The sequence below is a fragment of the Neofelis nebulosa genome, chromosome 6 (assembly GCF_028018385.1).
Source record: "Neofelis nebulosa isolate mNeoNeb1 chromosome 6, mNeoNeb1.pri, whole genome shotgun sequence".
Lineage (NCBI taxonomy): Eukaryota > Metazoa > Chordata > Mammalia > Carnivora > Felidae > Neofelis > Neofelis nebulosa.
The window spans coordinates 27,054,602-27,069,523 of record NC_080787.1 but is presented as its reverse complement, the minus strand read 5'-3'; the positions used below and the strand labels follow the sequence as shown (position 1 = coordinate 27,069,523).

At 45.3% G+C, this 14,922-nt stretch overlaps 1 non-coding gene across 1 annotated transcript; it reads left to right on the top strand.

The window, feature by feature from the left end:
* The first annotated feature begins 11,512 nt into the window (after window positions 1-11,512).
* LOC131515611 (small nucleolar RNA SNORA70) lies at window positions 11,513-11,646 on the top strand. Its single transcript, XR_009263665.1, has one exon. It is a non-coding gene; the product is annotated as a small nucleolar RNA SNORA70 (small nucleolar RNA).
* Window positions 11,647-14,922: the final 3,276 nt, after the last annotated feature.

Genomic DNA, 14,922 nt, shown 5'->3' with positions numbered 1-14,922 from the left:
AGGATCATAAATCTATACATTGAATTGAGTTTTGAAGGTCCCGGCGATATCTATAAAAAATGGATAATTGTGGAAATAAATGGCAAACAAGTGTTTAACAATGAAATACATAACATGTTCTTTTGCAAATAAAAGAAAGTAACTTAGTAACCCCTTCATTCCCCATTTCCCCAAATCTGAACTAGAGGTTGCTTCTGTCTTTAGATCCTGCATTATTTTGGACTTTGCTATTCACCATAAAGTCATTAAAAATGAATGCTCTGAAAGGTTAGTTGTTCCGGCGGAGGAAACAACACCTTCAAAATGGGTTGTAAAGGGAGCGCTGGGTGGCTCATCCGGTTGAGCGTCCAGCTTCAGCTCAGGTCACGATCTGGAGGTTAGTGAGTTCAAGCCCTGCATCAGGCTCGCAGCTGTCAGCATGGAGTCTTCTGTCCCCCTCTCACTGCCCCTCCCCCACTTGCAAGCGCATGGTATCTTGAAAATAAATAAACATTAAAAAAATGGGTTGTAAAGGCATTGAGTTCTGAGGCTAAGGGGTAAGGGCTGCCCCTGTGCTACCTATCACTGAGTAAAGCCGTGAGAAGGTGGAAGGGGGATGAAACTCCTGTTTTGGGCCTCAGGCCTGGGCCGAGGCTTGTCTGGTCCCATCCCCCACAGGCTCTAGCCTGAGCAGAAGTGTGCTGATGGCAGCTGGGAGGTGAAACGCCTAGCTTTTTGAGCCTTTGCTGTTGATTCTGCTACCTGCTACATCCAGTTGGTTCACTATCCAGATAAACATGTTATATAGCCAAGGGTTTCCAGAATGATTCAGCAACACTGTCTGTAGGCATAAGCATAAGAAGCAATGGCAGGTTCTGACACCCAAGTCATTTTTCCGGAGTCTAAAATGCAACATAGCTTCACTAGGTGTGTGTCTGGAATCCCTGAGCTTTCTAGGGATACTACCTGTGGAGGGCTCTGACTTGCCCAAGGAAGTAGGGGGTGGTTCTCAGAGCTGGAGCAGAAATGACCATCAACTTTCATCCGCACAGTGTCTGCCCTCCTCAGCTGAAACAAGATGGGGCCAGATGCTCCTTTATCAGCCAGCCAGCAGCAGCAAGAATGGGTCACTATTTCAGACAGTAGATTTTTATGTGATCACATTAGAATGTTTTAACAGTTCTCTCTAATAATGTGAGAGAAAATAACCGTATCAATCTGTGTTTTAAGATTTGCTTGAGAAATGTGCCCAGGAATGTTTGGGATGAGTAACAGATTTCTGTGAATGTGATTTTTGTTGGTGTTTATTTAAACAGAGAACTACTGTAATCAAAATGCAGCCTTCCTATTTCTCCTTGATTTTTTAAAGGATAATTATATTTTTGTGGTTTGAAAATGTCTTTTAAATCCCGAGGATTAAAAACAAAAACAAAAACTTTGTTGTGGTTGTTTTTCTACACATGTGTTATGTCTGAGAGATGCTGAACCCGAAGTTGTATTTTGAATAAAGAATATAAAGCAATTTGGAACTTTATCTTTTTATTTTTTAGAGAAAGAGAGAGACTCTCAAGCAGGCACTATGCTCAGTGTCAGGCCCAACGTGGGGCTCAATCTCATTACCTGAGCCAAAATCAAGAGCCTGACACTAAACCGGCTGAACCACCCAGGCATCCCAGCAATTTGGTACTTTAAAGGCTATTTCTGCATCCGGAAATATTTTTGGTGGTCACAACTGGGGAGGGAGGTGCAAATGGCCAGGGGTGCTGCAAACATCCTACAAAGCACAGGACAGCGTTCGGCCACAAGTAATTGTCTGGCCTAAGTCCTCAGTGAGGATTCATTGAAAAACCCTGATAATAAATAGTCTTGTACCAACATCGACTTCCTGGTTTTGACCAGGTACTATAGTTATGGATGATATTATCGTCAGGGGAACGTGTGTGAAAGACACACAAGAATTCTCTCTGCTATTCCTGCAATTTCTTGCGAGTTTTAAACCGTTTCCAAATAAAAATTCATAATAATGATAATAATAATAAAATTAAATTAAGAAAAAATACCTTCCATTGAGAAATGTATAAAGCGTTGTCTGGTGCTGTGCTGGTGAAATACACTTAGCTGCCACAATTAGAGGCGTGACGTGGGGAAGACACTTGGGCTCCAGGTGAGCCAGGCCTGCTTTTGACCCCAGCTCAGCCCTGGCTATCTGTGTGCTTTCAAACAGGACCCTTAACCTGAGTGTGAGTTTTCACACTTGCACAATGGGGGCAGTCATTCCCGCCTAATTAGATTGTTATGAGCACAAAGGGAAATTACTTATAAAGTACCAAGCAGACAGTTGGTTCTAAATATCTTCCTGTTTTCCTTCTGGTCTCTGCAAGGTGGTTTCTACTGATTTCGTTCTGAGAATAAATGTTGTCTATCTTCCTCTGAGTGTAGGAAGAATAAATGAAACTTCCAACTTGGGGGACAAATGATGGTGGCCGCCAATGTGCTAACCAAACTGTTCTTGTTACGTGGGCAGAAAACATGCCATTTGTTTCCTCTTGTTCACATAATGGGTGGTATATTGTGTATACATGTTGCTATAACATAATATATACATGTACACACATTCATCTGACTTCTATCTTCTGAATTCCTTGCAATAGCTTCTTCAAAGATTGTCCGCCCTATCTTAAGAAGCCACTTTTGAGGGGCTTCCTGTTTGCTGACTACTGTGTGATATTGTTGAAAACCCATTCTTTGGGACATGTTTTGATTTTGTGACTGCCCTCTTCTGATTCATCCCCTTTCCCTCCCGGCTGCACCTTGTCAGTTCCTACTGGGAGGGATTCTCCTTGTCTGCCACACAGTCCTCCAGGTATCCACTTTTAACTCTTTGTTCTCTTTTAAAGGTGTTGCAGATTCCACAAGTGGAAGACTCTAATTCTTTTTTTCTTTTTTAAAGTGGATTCCACGCCCAATGTGGGGCTGAAACTCACAACCCTGAGATTGCATGCTGTAGGGCGCCTGGGTGGCTTAGTTGGTTAAGCTTCTGACTTAAGCTCAGGTCACGATCTCATGGTTTGTGAATTTAAGCCCCGCATCAGGCTCTGTGCTGACAGTTTGGAGCCTGCTTGGGATTCTCGCTGTCTCCCCTGTTCTCTCTCTCAAAATAAATAAATAAATAAATAAATAAATAAATAAATAAATAAATAACTTTAAAAAAATCTATAAAAAAGAGTCACATGCTCTGCCCACTGAGCCAGCCAGGTGCCCCATGTCTAATTCTTTTTATACCCTCTGTGGTGGACCCTTCCCTCAGTCAGCTCATCAGAAATCTATTCATTCTTTCAGCACAGGTCAATGGAGCTCTTCCCAGGTGGGGGCACAGTCATGGCATTGGGATACATGGGGATGAAGACATACAGGGGACGCGACTTTCAGGGAGCTTGGATTCGGGACACTTGGGCCATTATGTGGACTTGGCACATCTGTGCACTCACACTCCCATCGACCTTTCTTTTACAAACCCCAGCCAGTTCCACACACATGAGAAAATGTTTTTCTCAAAAAATTTGGCCCTCAGAATCCCCAGTGTTGGTAGTGTGAGAATCTCTGGTAGTGGGGTGGCTGGTAGACCTTGTGCCTCTGCCTCTGTTCCCCTTAGGCCAGCCTTCCTCATGGCAGAGCGTGGGGGGCTTTGGACGAAGGCTGTTGCCTCCCACAGCAGAGAGCTGCTTCTCCGCCCCTTTTCATTCCCCCTGTTCTCACACTCATATATGTCTAGACATCCCAGAAATGGGCGTGTCACATTGTAAACCTGTTTGGCAGCATCTGCTAGAGCTGAACACATACATACCTCCCCGGCTAGAAATTCCACAGAGGTACTAAAGTGTATACACATGGGCACCAAGAGCATGTACAAGAGTTTATAGCCGCATTGCTTGTAGCAGTAACACCTAGAAACTATACATATTGAAGTCCTGGCCGGCACACAGAGATCTTCACGTCCTGTCTGAAGCAGGGTGAGCAGAACACATAAGAGAGTCACAGATGTACACAACCCATCCCACATCTCCCCGACACATGCATCCATCGAAAGCAGCTGTGGGCGGAAGTTGTCAGTGGTGTCCTAACTTGTCAGTTATGTCTCTTCTTGCTGAAGATAACAGCTGATTTTGATTGGGTTAGATACCCATGGGATGGGATGCCACTTGCCAGGATTATTTCACTCAATCCTGACAACTATCAGTGGGGGGCTGAGGTGGGGAGACACCATTTCTCCACTCCTGGCCACTGAGAGGGTTTTCTCCCTCACCGGTGGGCTCTTGCCCTGCTCCTCCCTGCTGCCCACAGGGACTTGCTGGGTAGGCTGCAGCCATTGGTTCACATTTTGAGCTCCTGTCCCAGCTTCTGAGGGTGAGTCTCCTCTCACACCAGGGGAGGCCACAACCTGGGTGGTGCCACAACTCAGTAGACTCACACTTCCCTGGCGTGAAGGGTCTCCTTGGGAGTATGGACTGATTTTGACTCACACACTTAGCGGTGTTGTTCACTGTAGCCTGCACCAACGATAAAGTCATTCTGTTTCCACCAACCTTCATTTTTCGTATTTCGTAAGTGTACAAAACTTGGGCTGGGAAGACAGGTGCCCACCAGGCCCCCTTAGCGACTCCAACATGACTCTGTGAGAGACATATTGCTCCCATTTTATAGCTAAAGAAACTGAGTCTCAGAGAGGTTGAGCAATGTGCCAGTGAGTAAGAGCCTGAGCTTGGATTTGAATCCAGGACAGTGTGGCCGAGATCCGTTGCTCTTACCCATATATGGTTTCAATAAATACAGAGAAGAAAACATGTCTGGAGTTCATCCATAGGAAGAAAGGAGTTTTTTCTTGGGTTCCTTCCTTACTATGGTTGCAGTGTAAGACATTTAGACCTCTTAATATTAGGACAAGAGGTCAACATCCCTCTTCTTCCTACTTCTTCTGGGGGACTGTAATGGGGACTAGGTCTCCTTTTCATTGGGGACGTTATCTGTTGAAAAATGTAAACTTCGTGTAGTCCTCAACATGGCCCCATATGTCAGTAGAACACAGTGTTAGTCAAGGTTCCAAACTGCAGGTTACAGAAACTAACTCAAGCCAGCTTGAGCAAACAGGGGAGTTGGTTTGATGGATACGGGGCTACCATGTGGAATCCAAAGTCAGCCAGGCCTCTGCGGGGTCTGGAGCTACCAGACTCAGGAGGGACTCTCTCTGCTTCAGCTCTGCTCCTTCCTGTTCCATTCGTCTTTCCTGCAGACTAGATATCCCATCTTCTGTCTGCATGACAGATGGAAGGTGTGCCTCCCAAGCCTGTTCCTCGTGAGCTCCAGCAAATAGCCCAGAAAGAAATAGAACTCTCACTCCTGGTGGGGTAAGATTATGATGCAAAATGGTTGTCAAGAGCTCCTGACTCCTGTTGGGGTCTCAGGAGATGGGAAGATAGCCTGAAGTGTCTCTACTGCGAATAAAACACCCAGCAATGTGAACTGTGGACATACAGCAGCGCAGTGAGGTATATGTATATGGACGTGTGTTTGCCTTCAGGGAGATGTATTGTTGCCCTGTATTTTATTTCAGTGAGAGGCAACCCTGCCTTACCAGTTTTTTAGGAGCAAGCATTCAAGTTATCTCTGCATCACTCCGTTCTTTATTTTACATATCCAGTCTCTCACCAAATCTGTCATTTGCAAATACCTTCTGGATTCGTTCTTGCCTCTACATCCAATCTACACCACTGCCAACCCAGCCCGGCTTTAGAAATGCTTGCATCTAAGTTACTGCAACAATTTCCTGGCTGTCTCCCCTCAGGGGCATCCTCTGTGTCACTGTCACTATGAAGTTAATCTGCTGTTTACCACCATTCTCCTGCTTAAGGGCCTCCTTTCCCAACAAATAAAACTCAGACTCCTTAGCCTACAATTTACAGTTCGGGCAGAAATAATCTCTCCCTCTTTTTGTATCTTACCTCCCTCCTCGCTTGTAGCCCTACTTTACCTGGACCCTCTCAGGTAACTTATCATCTTAGACTTTGTAAAGCTATTTACCTGTCTTGAGTACAGTGCTAAATTTGCTGTCGTTAAGGATAGTAAAGGGAAGAATCCACATCTGGTTCATTTCTGCATCTCCTAATGTGTCTGATACAGTTTCTAAATGAATGATAAAGCACCTTACAGTTATTGCTTGCTTATTCTAGATCAAATACAGTAGAAGAATTTTATGTGCAGGATGCATTTACAATCCTTACAGTAACCCTACCCTGTAAGGTAGGTAGGCAGTTAGACCCATTTCATAGACAGGGAATCAAGTTTAGAGAAGCTACTTACCTGGGATCTCACTGCCAGGAAGAGGCAGAGCTGGAAGAGGGAAGAATGAGGAGCTTTCTGGTTGGTCTACAGGTTGGGGCAACCTTGTGGGCCTGCCTTTCTCATTCCTAAGCCCGTAAGGAACCAGGATTTGCTCCCTTATCCAGTGTGGACTCAGTGTGCCTGCCTCGTGCAGTGCTCCCATGAGAATGCCCCACCTCTTCCCTGTCCTGACACTGCACTCCCACTCTGAGGCTTATTCAAGCCCTGGGACCCTGGAGTTCCCTCTGGTCCATGCTGTTCTCTTGCTCTCATAGCCAGTCTCAGCATTCCGTCATTTTCTAGTTGTTCTACATGTGTTTAGCGGGGGTCCTCAAACAATTCTCAGGGGCAGGAACCCCTGGCTCATGTTGGCCCACAACCTGCCTCTACCCCAAAGCGCTCATTCTTGCTTGAGTATATTCAGAGTTTTGGTTTTTAACCACATGCCTGTTGGGAAAACATGCAAAGCAAAAGTTATTGCTGGGTAAACAAGAGAAGGATGGCCTCTTTCTTTTTCAGCTGTGTCCAATTTTCCTTTAGCAATCTCAAAAGCCAGAAGCCAGGGAGAAAAGGTATGTATGTATGTATGTATGTATGTATGTGTGTATGTATTAAAGTAGGCTCTGAGCCAGCTGGGCATCCTCAAGAAAGTTTTCATTTCAGAAAAAAACTGGAAACCCACTTGTTTGGTCAGACACTGGACTGGAGGCCGGGTTGGATTCTGAGGGGCCAGGACTGCCTCCAGGACTTCTCCGTGCCTTTGCAGAGAGCCCAACTGGCTTCACTGCCCAGTTTAACCCCAAATTCACATTCTCATGGGCCACAGGCTGGGCTAAAAACTATGGCCCACCAAATAGCACCAAACCTCCATCCACCTTGGAGGACTAGTCCTGAAGATATCCTGCTAATTATTTCAAAAGTGAACATTCAGAGGGTCTCTAGGATGGTTTATTTCCTTCCTTTAAATTTAACTGGAATTGCAAGCTTTTACAGCTAAAAATGTTGTTAGGGGTCCTGGGATCTGACTATCCCACATTGCCCGGAAGGAGCCAAGGCCCACGTTGAGGGGACTTAGGCAACATTGCAAAGTCAGTTACCGGCCCAGTTGGAGGCACAGCCCTTTGTACAGGTGGCATCCTTGGCGCTCAGACTGTCTGGCCCCCGTGGCTGGTTTGTTTCCACCATCCTCATTCCTCCTATCGCTCAGTATTCCTGTCTTCCAATGCTTTTTGTTTGTTTGTTTGTTTATTTTTGTGAAAGAGAGAAAGTGCATACGGGGGAGAGGTAGAGAGAGAGGGGGGGGGACAGAGAATCTGAAGCAGGCTCTGTGCTGACCATAGAGAGCTTGATGAGGGGCTCGAACTCACGAACCATGAGATCATGACCTGAGCTGAAGTCAGATGCTTAACTGACTGAGCCATCCAGGTGCCCCTGTCTTCCAATTTTTTTTTTAAAGAATTGTTTTATTTTTTTACAATCTGAGTTACTGATATATCATTTCCCCCCTTTGAACAAACTTCTATTTACAGAGTCCCACAAAGATGTGCTTTTATTAAAAAAAATTTTTTTTAATTGAAAAACATTTTTAAAAGGGTCATCTGGGTGGCTCAGTTGGTTCAGCATCCAACTTCAGTTCAGGTAATGATCTTGCAGTTGGTGAGTTCAAGCCCCGAGTTAGGCTCTGTGTTGACACCTCAGAGCCTGGACCCTACTTTGGATTGTGTGTGTGTGTGTGTGTGTGTGTGTGAGTGTGTGTGTCTGCCCCTCTCCTGCTCATGCTCTGTCTCTCTCTCTCTCTCAAAAATAAATAAACATTAACAACTTTTTTTTAAATTTTAAAGTATTTTTAGATTAGAGAGACAGAATGCAAGCTAAGGAGAGGAGCAGTGAGAGAGAGAGAATCTTAAGCAGACTCCATGCTCAGTGCAGAACCCAATGCAGGACTCAATACCATGATTCTGGGATTATGACCTGAGTTGAAATCAAGAGTTGGATGCTCAACCCATCGAACCACCCAGGCACCCCAAGATGTGCTTTTAAAGTTAAAATACATGCTAAAATTTGGCAAATTAGTCCTAAATATGTTACATGTTTGAAGCGTGAGTGGGAGAGTAAACATGGCAAATCTTGACAAGACACGTGGCATTAACATTGTATTCCTTGATCCTATATCCCATGTGTGCTGTGTATTTCACATAGATGTACCTAAGTTAAATATTCCTTTAAAAACCAAACCAATTAGGGGCGCCTAGGTGGCTCAGTCGGTTGAGCGGCCGACTTCAGCTCAGGTCATGATCTCGCGGTCAGTGAGTTCGAGCCCCGCGTCGGGCTCTGTGCTGACAGCTCAGAGCCTGGAGCCTGTTTCAGATTCTGTGTCTCCCTCTCTCTGACCCTCCCCCGTTCATGCTCTGTCTCTCTCTGTCTCAAAAATAAATAAAAACGTTAAAAAAAAAATTTAAAAACCAAACCAATTATATTGTTATTAAACTGTCTCTGTGTTCAAGACAGATGAAGTCACATGAAGTCACTTGGTAACTGATGGGAAGTTCTATCAGAATGTTTTAGCGATATTTAATTGACAGCCATTTAAGTGATACTCTCAGACAAAGTAAATAAAGTAACTTTGGGGATGGTGAAAAAAAAGGGTTTAGTACCATTGAACATTCTAAGAACAGTTATCACTGGAGTAGGAAGCTGTCTTCCTGCTGGGCCTCCTGATCCCCAGAAACTCAACTTCTCTGGGAGAAGTAGCCAGAATGTTTAATGATCGACATGGCCACAATGGTCAGCACAGGTGTGTTGAGTCTGAGACCAATCGGTTCAGAAAGACACCAACAAGTGCAATTTCCAGCTTTATTGGTGTCAACGATTGTGTGGTCAAATTTCAAGACGGCAAGATTGCTGTCACCATTGTGGTGTCTGTGGTCCCCCGAGGTAAAGAGCACAGTCAGATTCATTTCTGCGAGTTCTCCTTCTGGGTCTTTGGACTTAAAACTTTGCCCTTGAGCAAGAGCCAGAGTATCTATCTCACTCCTCAAATGGGATCTCAACATGAGAAGCAATTTTCATGAATGGTTCTCTGAAGTACAAAGAAGGGCTGCGGAAAGATTGAAAAGCAACAATTTTATTTGTTCTCAGAGGCGAGGTGAGCCACTGTCCATCCAGGCAATGGGCAAACTGTCACAGGAAAAGCCTGCTGCAGCATACACAAATCATTGCTTTCTCTACCAAGTTCCAGCTTTTTTCTAGATCCTTTTGTGACAATTAGCAAATACTAGATTATTGTTGAGGCATCTGCTGACCTGGATGTGCAGAGCACATGTTCCTGTGGGCTGTTTCTTTGGTTCATAACAAACATCTGCATGGGCTTCCCCACCCTCACCTGCATGACCTCCCCAGACGTGTCTGTTCCAACAATCTAGAAACTGTGGCTGCCTCTCGTGGCATGCGAATCACACACTGGACCACTGAAGCCAACGGCACAGTTTAACGGGTTGAATTGTGAAAATGTTCTTTAGTCCATATGGTTGTCTTCAGTCGAGAATTGGTCATCTGGGTTCTGTATGTTTACCAAAGAACTTCTTGTTTGTGACTGTGGGTAGGTCCGGAAGAAGGGTGGCCAACTCAGAGAACATCATTCTTGGTGTAGGAAATGCTTTCTCCTGTGTTTTGAGTGCTTATCATTTCTTCAGCTGCTGCTATATTTATAGCCTGGCCTCAGTAACTGTGATATCCTTTAATCTAGAAAGCTACTAACAGTTTGTATGAAGTACTTAACAAACAAAAGCACCTTATTCTGTTATGAAATGTATTTGTGTTCTTTCTGTATACTTGCTGATATTTTGCTGTGCACTTTAGTTGCATACTTTTTATTTATTTAAAAAGTTTTTTTTTTACATTTATTTATTTTTGATAGAGAGAGACAGAGCACAAGTGGGGGAGGGGCAGAGAGAGAAGGAGACAGAGAATCCAAAGCAGGCTCCAGGCTCTGAGCTGTCAGCACAGAGCCTGATGCAGGGCTCAAACTCACAGACTGTGAGATCATGCCCTGAGCCGAAGTCGGATGCTCAACCAACTGAGCCACCCAGTTGCCCCTAATTGCCTTTTTAAGTACCATATTCTTAGAATATGTAGACCAACTTTCCTGAGCCTTTTTTTCTTTTGATCTTATATCACCCTTTGCAAAATATAGAAACATTTCTCCCTATTCCTCCTGTCCCCAGTGATAATATTTATCTATAGGCTTTCCTTGTGGAAGGAGTATATTTATTCTACAGAGAGCTATGGATAAAATCTCTTCGTTAGGGTCTTTTAAATTGTTTTCTTCCAGTGGATTTTGTTTTGTTTGAAAAAAAAACCCCGAAATAATATTTTCAACCTTTGGAAGTAAAAGATACATTTGTAGTTGCTAGCTTTTTGTTTGAAGTTGTTTGAACCCGGCAGGAGGAGAAAGCTTTAGATAGTGCCCACTCCTGTCTTGTCTTAGCAGGTGTCCAACATCTGTTCAGTCACTCAGGCCCCAAACCTGGGAGCCCTCCTGGACTCCCCTGACACCCTGTCTCCACTTCACATTCAATTACCAAGTCCTGTTGACTCTATTTTCTTTTTTTGGTCTTGTTCTGTTCTTAATGTACACACTGATGGGGTCCAGTAGTTGGGAGACATGACACCTATACTCTGTAGGTACTTGTGGAAATGACTCTACATGGGAGATGCACAGTTTTTACCAAGTTTGTCTACCTACCTTCTGATTTGCTGTGTGGCCCTGTTAAAGTGATAAACTATTATACTAGCTAGCTCTCTGTAGTAGTTTGTCATTGCTCCATAACTACCCAAGACGCAGTGCCTTAAACAGTAATTTATGTATCACATACCTGAGGGTTGGCTGCAGCTGACTGATCTAAGCGAGACCTGGCTGGGAGGCTCAGCTGGGCGTCTCTGCTCCACGTGTCTCCCACCTCCTTGGGAGAGCAGCTGAGCCAAAGCAAGTTCTTCTCAGAGTGATGTTGACTCTACTTTGCAACTGTCACCGTATCTCTTTCCTGGATTAGTGTTCAATCTAACCCTTCCCCCACCCCCCAAAAAAGTTGGTCTCATTGCATCTCTCCCAGTCTAGTCCCCTTATAACAATGTTACCTTTTAGAAATACAAACATCATCTGCAGCCAATTAAGCCGACTGTGCTCTTTCCCCACAGGGGCCCAGTATGCAATGGCCACACGCAGTAGCCTCCTTGGTAGTGTATGAAGCCTGTTGATTGTATGGGTTGCCCTAAGGGGCCTTGGGGACAGCCCTTTCCAGTGGACATTGATGTCTGACCTCATGCTATCTCCAAACCAGGCTCCAGACAGGTATGCAGGGTACCTTTGGAAAGGCCCAGGGCACAAAGGCCAGGGCCATCGTTGGCCGAGTCATCATGTCCATGCATAGCAGGTTGCAGAACAAGAAGCACATGATTGAGGCCCTATGTAAGGCCAGGTTCAAGTTCCCTGGCTGCCAGAAGATCCACATTTCCAAGAAGTGGGGCTTTACTAAGTTTAATGTGGATGAATTTGAAGAAATGGTGGCTGAAAAGTGGCTCATCCCAGACAGGGATCATCAAACACATCCCTAATTATGGCCCCTTGGACAAATGGTGGGCTCTGCACTCAAGAGAACCTTGGCACCGCCCATCCCTTTCCATGCCCACCAATAAATCCTACTTCCTGTCCAAAAACACAAATACAAATATCATCCTGCTGAAAAACTTCAGTAGCTTCTTAGAGCCTCAGGCCAAGGCTCCCACGGCCTTCAGCAGAGCGGTTCCTGCCTTTTGACTCATCTTTGCCTGTCAGCCATCCTGGGCTTCCTTTGGTTCCTTGCATAGCACTTTCCTGCCTTGATTCAGGGCTTTGCATATGTTGTTCCTCCGGCCTAGAGAGCTCCTCTCCACGTCCTTTGTCCAGCCAACTCCTCATTTAATCTTAAATTTAAATCCCCCTGACCTCAGGGAAGGCTTTCCAGATACACCCCATCAGCTCCTAGAGTACCTCTATGTCACTCTTTGTAACATTCCTCAGACTGGTCCTTTGTCATTCAATTTGCCCCCTGGACTGCAAGCTCTGTGAGGTCAGGGGCCGTGTCTAGTTCACTGGTCTCCCCCTGGCACCTGCACCGCTGGCTCGCAGGCAGTGCTGAATGAACGAAAAGATCAGCAAAAGGAGTGGGTGGAAAAGGTCTGCCAATGAGCCGGGATGATTGAGATCTTGTTTTTCACACCTGCAGATTTGAGGGTCGGACCAGGTAGGCTCTACCGCCAGCCAACTGTGACACTTTATCTTCTCTGTAGACTCACCCCAGCCTGTTCCCTTTGCTCCTGAATGCCGGATTGCACTACTGGTTGTATTTGGGGCTGGACATGGTGGGTGAGGATATGAATGAAGGGAGTTAAAAAGGTAACTGCTGTTGGTGGCAGGGCAGAGTAGAAGGTGAAGTCAGCTACGTCAAATCCATGATCTCCTTTTAGTTTCACAGTCCAGAGAATAACAGCCATCAGAACAACATAGCCATGCACTAGGTCATACGAGGTTTCCTGGATATTAAAACATGATAGCCAGACCAGCCAAGTGTTCTCTCTGAAGGTCTAGAAAATAGCCGTGTTTGGCCAATGGTTTCACCTCAGGAGAAGTTAACTCATAGTGGCATTTCCCATTTGCTAAATGCAGACACTGGAAAGTGATCTCCAGACCCCAGCCTGAATTCCTCCTTCAGAACAGCTGAGCACACTAGATGTCCGTGAGGCTGAGTGTGATGTGGGACCCAGTCAAACACGTGGAATGCTGAACTCTTTCAGAGATCACAACCATGGTCATGTCCCTTTAGTCAAAGCTCTAGAGTCAACCCTGGGTCCTCTGATTTGGGGACTGACTAGTGTAAGGCTCTGCCTGAAGTACAGGTTCAAGACCCGTCTGTGGATTGTGTGTGACACAATTCTTTCAAGTCTTTCCATATATTCCTAATGCATAGTTAGTATTATCTGAGTTACAAAAATGAGCCCTATTTTTAAGGCTTGGCATGTTCAAAGGCATTCATGAGCTTTAATGAACACAAAAGGGACCTGCTGTTAAGGCCTGTAGAACAAAGTTAAGTTTGCTTGGTCCACTGTGTCTGTGACTAAAATCTGGGGGGATGTCTCCTATGGAGCTGATACCCTACTGGTAACTTGACACTTCTAGAGGAGAGGTTCAACTCTAGACTTAGGATTCCAAGTAGCAGCTGCTTTAATTAATTAAGTATAAATCAGAGGTGACACCCATTAGCTACCCCCATTGTTGGGTGCAATTGTTGCTGAATGACTATATTTTCTACTGATGCAGAGTGGAAAAACTGATCCAGAGCTGCACATCCCAGGGCTGGGGGACTCTGCTCGAGGACAGTCAGCTGAAAGGGGAAAGGACATTACCCACATCACCTACATTCACCCTCTGCTCCATGCTGCAGCCCTAACGCTGCTGGGCCAGTGACAGATCCCAGACCCACCAAGGTGCAGGTGTACAAGACTATCCATGGGCAAAAGCTTTCTGAAGTCACAAGATGTACTGCCCATCAGAACGAGCACACTGTTAATCTATTTTGAATCCACCATTACCACAAAATCTGCAATCTGTGGGTGAGAAGGGCAGACATGATCTTTTCCCATGCAAGAGGATGTGGATCTAGACTGTTCCTGTTTGACTCACATGACTGTAAGAATTAAAGTGACGGGGCAGTGGGTCAGTGGCAGGGTCAGTGACACCGTCACAGCGATTCTGTGATCCGTAAATATTTATATGAGTCTGTTCCAAACCGAAACACCTAAGTAATGAATTCACTTCGTGTTGTATACAAAGGTGAAAAATCATTTGGATAGTATCTGGGTCCCCCATAAAATCCCCGGAAATCAAGAAAGTTACTTAATAATACCTTCCTTTTATGTTTTGAACTGATGTGTTTCCAGGGATAAATGCACACAAATATCTCCATTACCTGCAACATACTCAAAAGGCAGAGTTTCCCCAAACTGGCTAAGAAATGTTAAAAACACTAGGGGATCTTTAAAAATGCAGATATAAATGATCTGCCTCACCTCTCACTAAGAATCTGAGGGGGAGGGAGATGCTGAGAAATTTTCTGGATGCTTCTGGAAGCCAGCTTTCAGGAGCGGTGCTGCGAGTGGCCCTTCCTCAGCCTCCCTGTGCGCTGGAGGAATCCAGATGTGCTAGATTGAAGATTCTGATTTGGAAGATTTGGGATGGGGCTGGAGATTCTGCATTTGAAACAAGTTAGCAGGTGGGGCTGATGATGTCTTGTTTGCACGTGTGGGGCCACCTGTGGGCCACCTTTGCTGTTGCATCAGGCCCAGGTAAAAACCGCAGGATGCACTCTCCACTCCTTTGACCCTGTCCTACTCTCTGCTGCCCCCCCAAATCTTGGGTGCTGAGACTTCGACCTTCACTAAGGGAGGGCTCAGCTCAGGTTGGGACCCTCCCTCTGGGTCCCCACTGCCCTCTGCAGGACCTGCCTTGGCAGGAAAAAATGCATTCATCGTGAG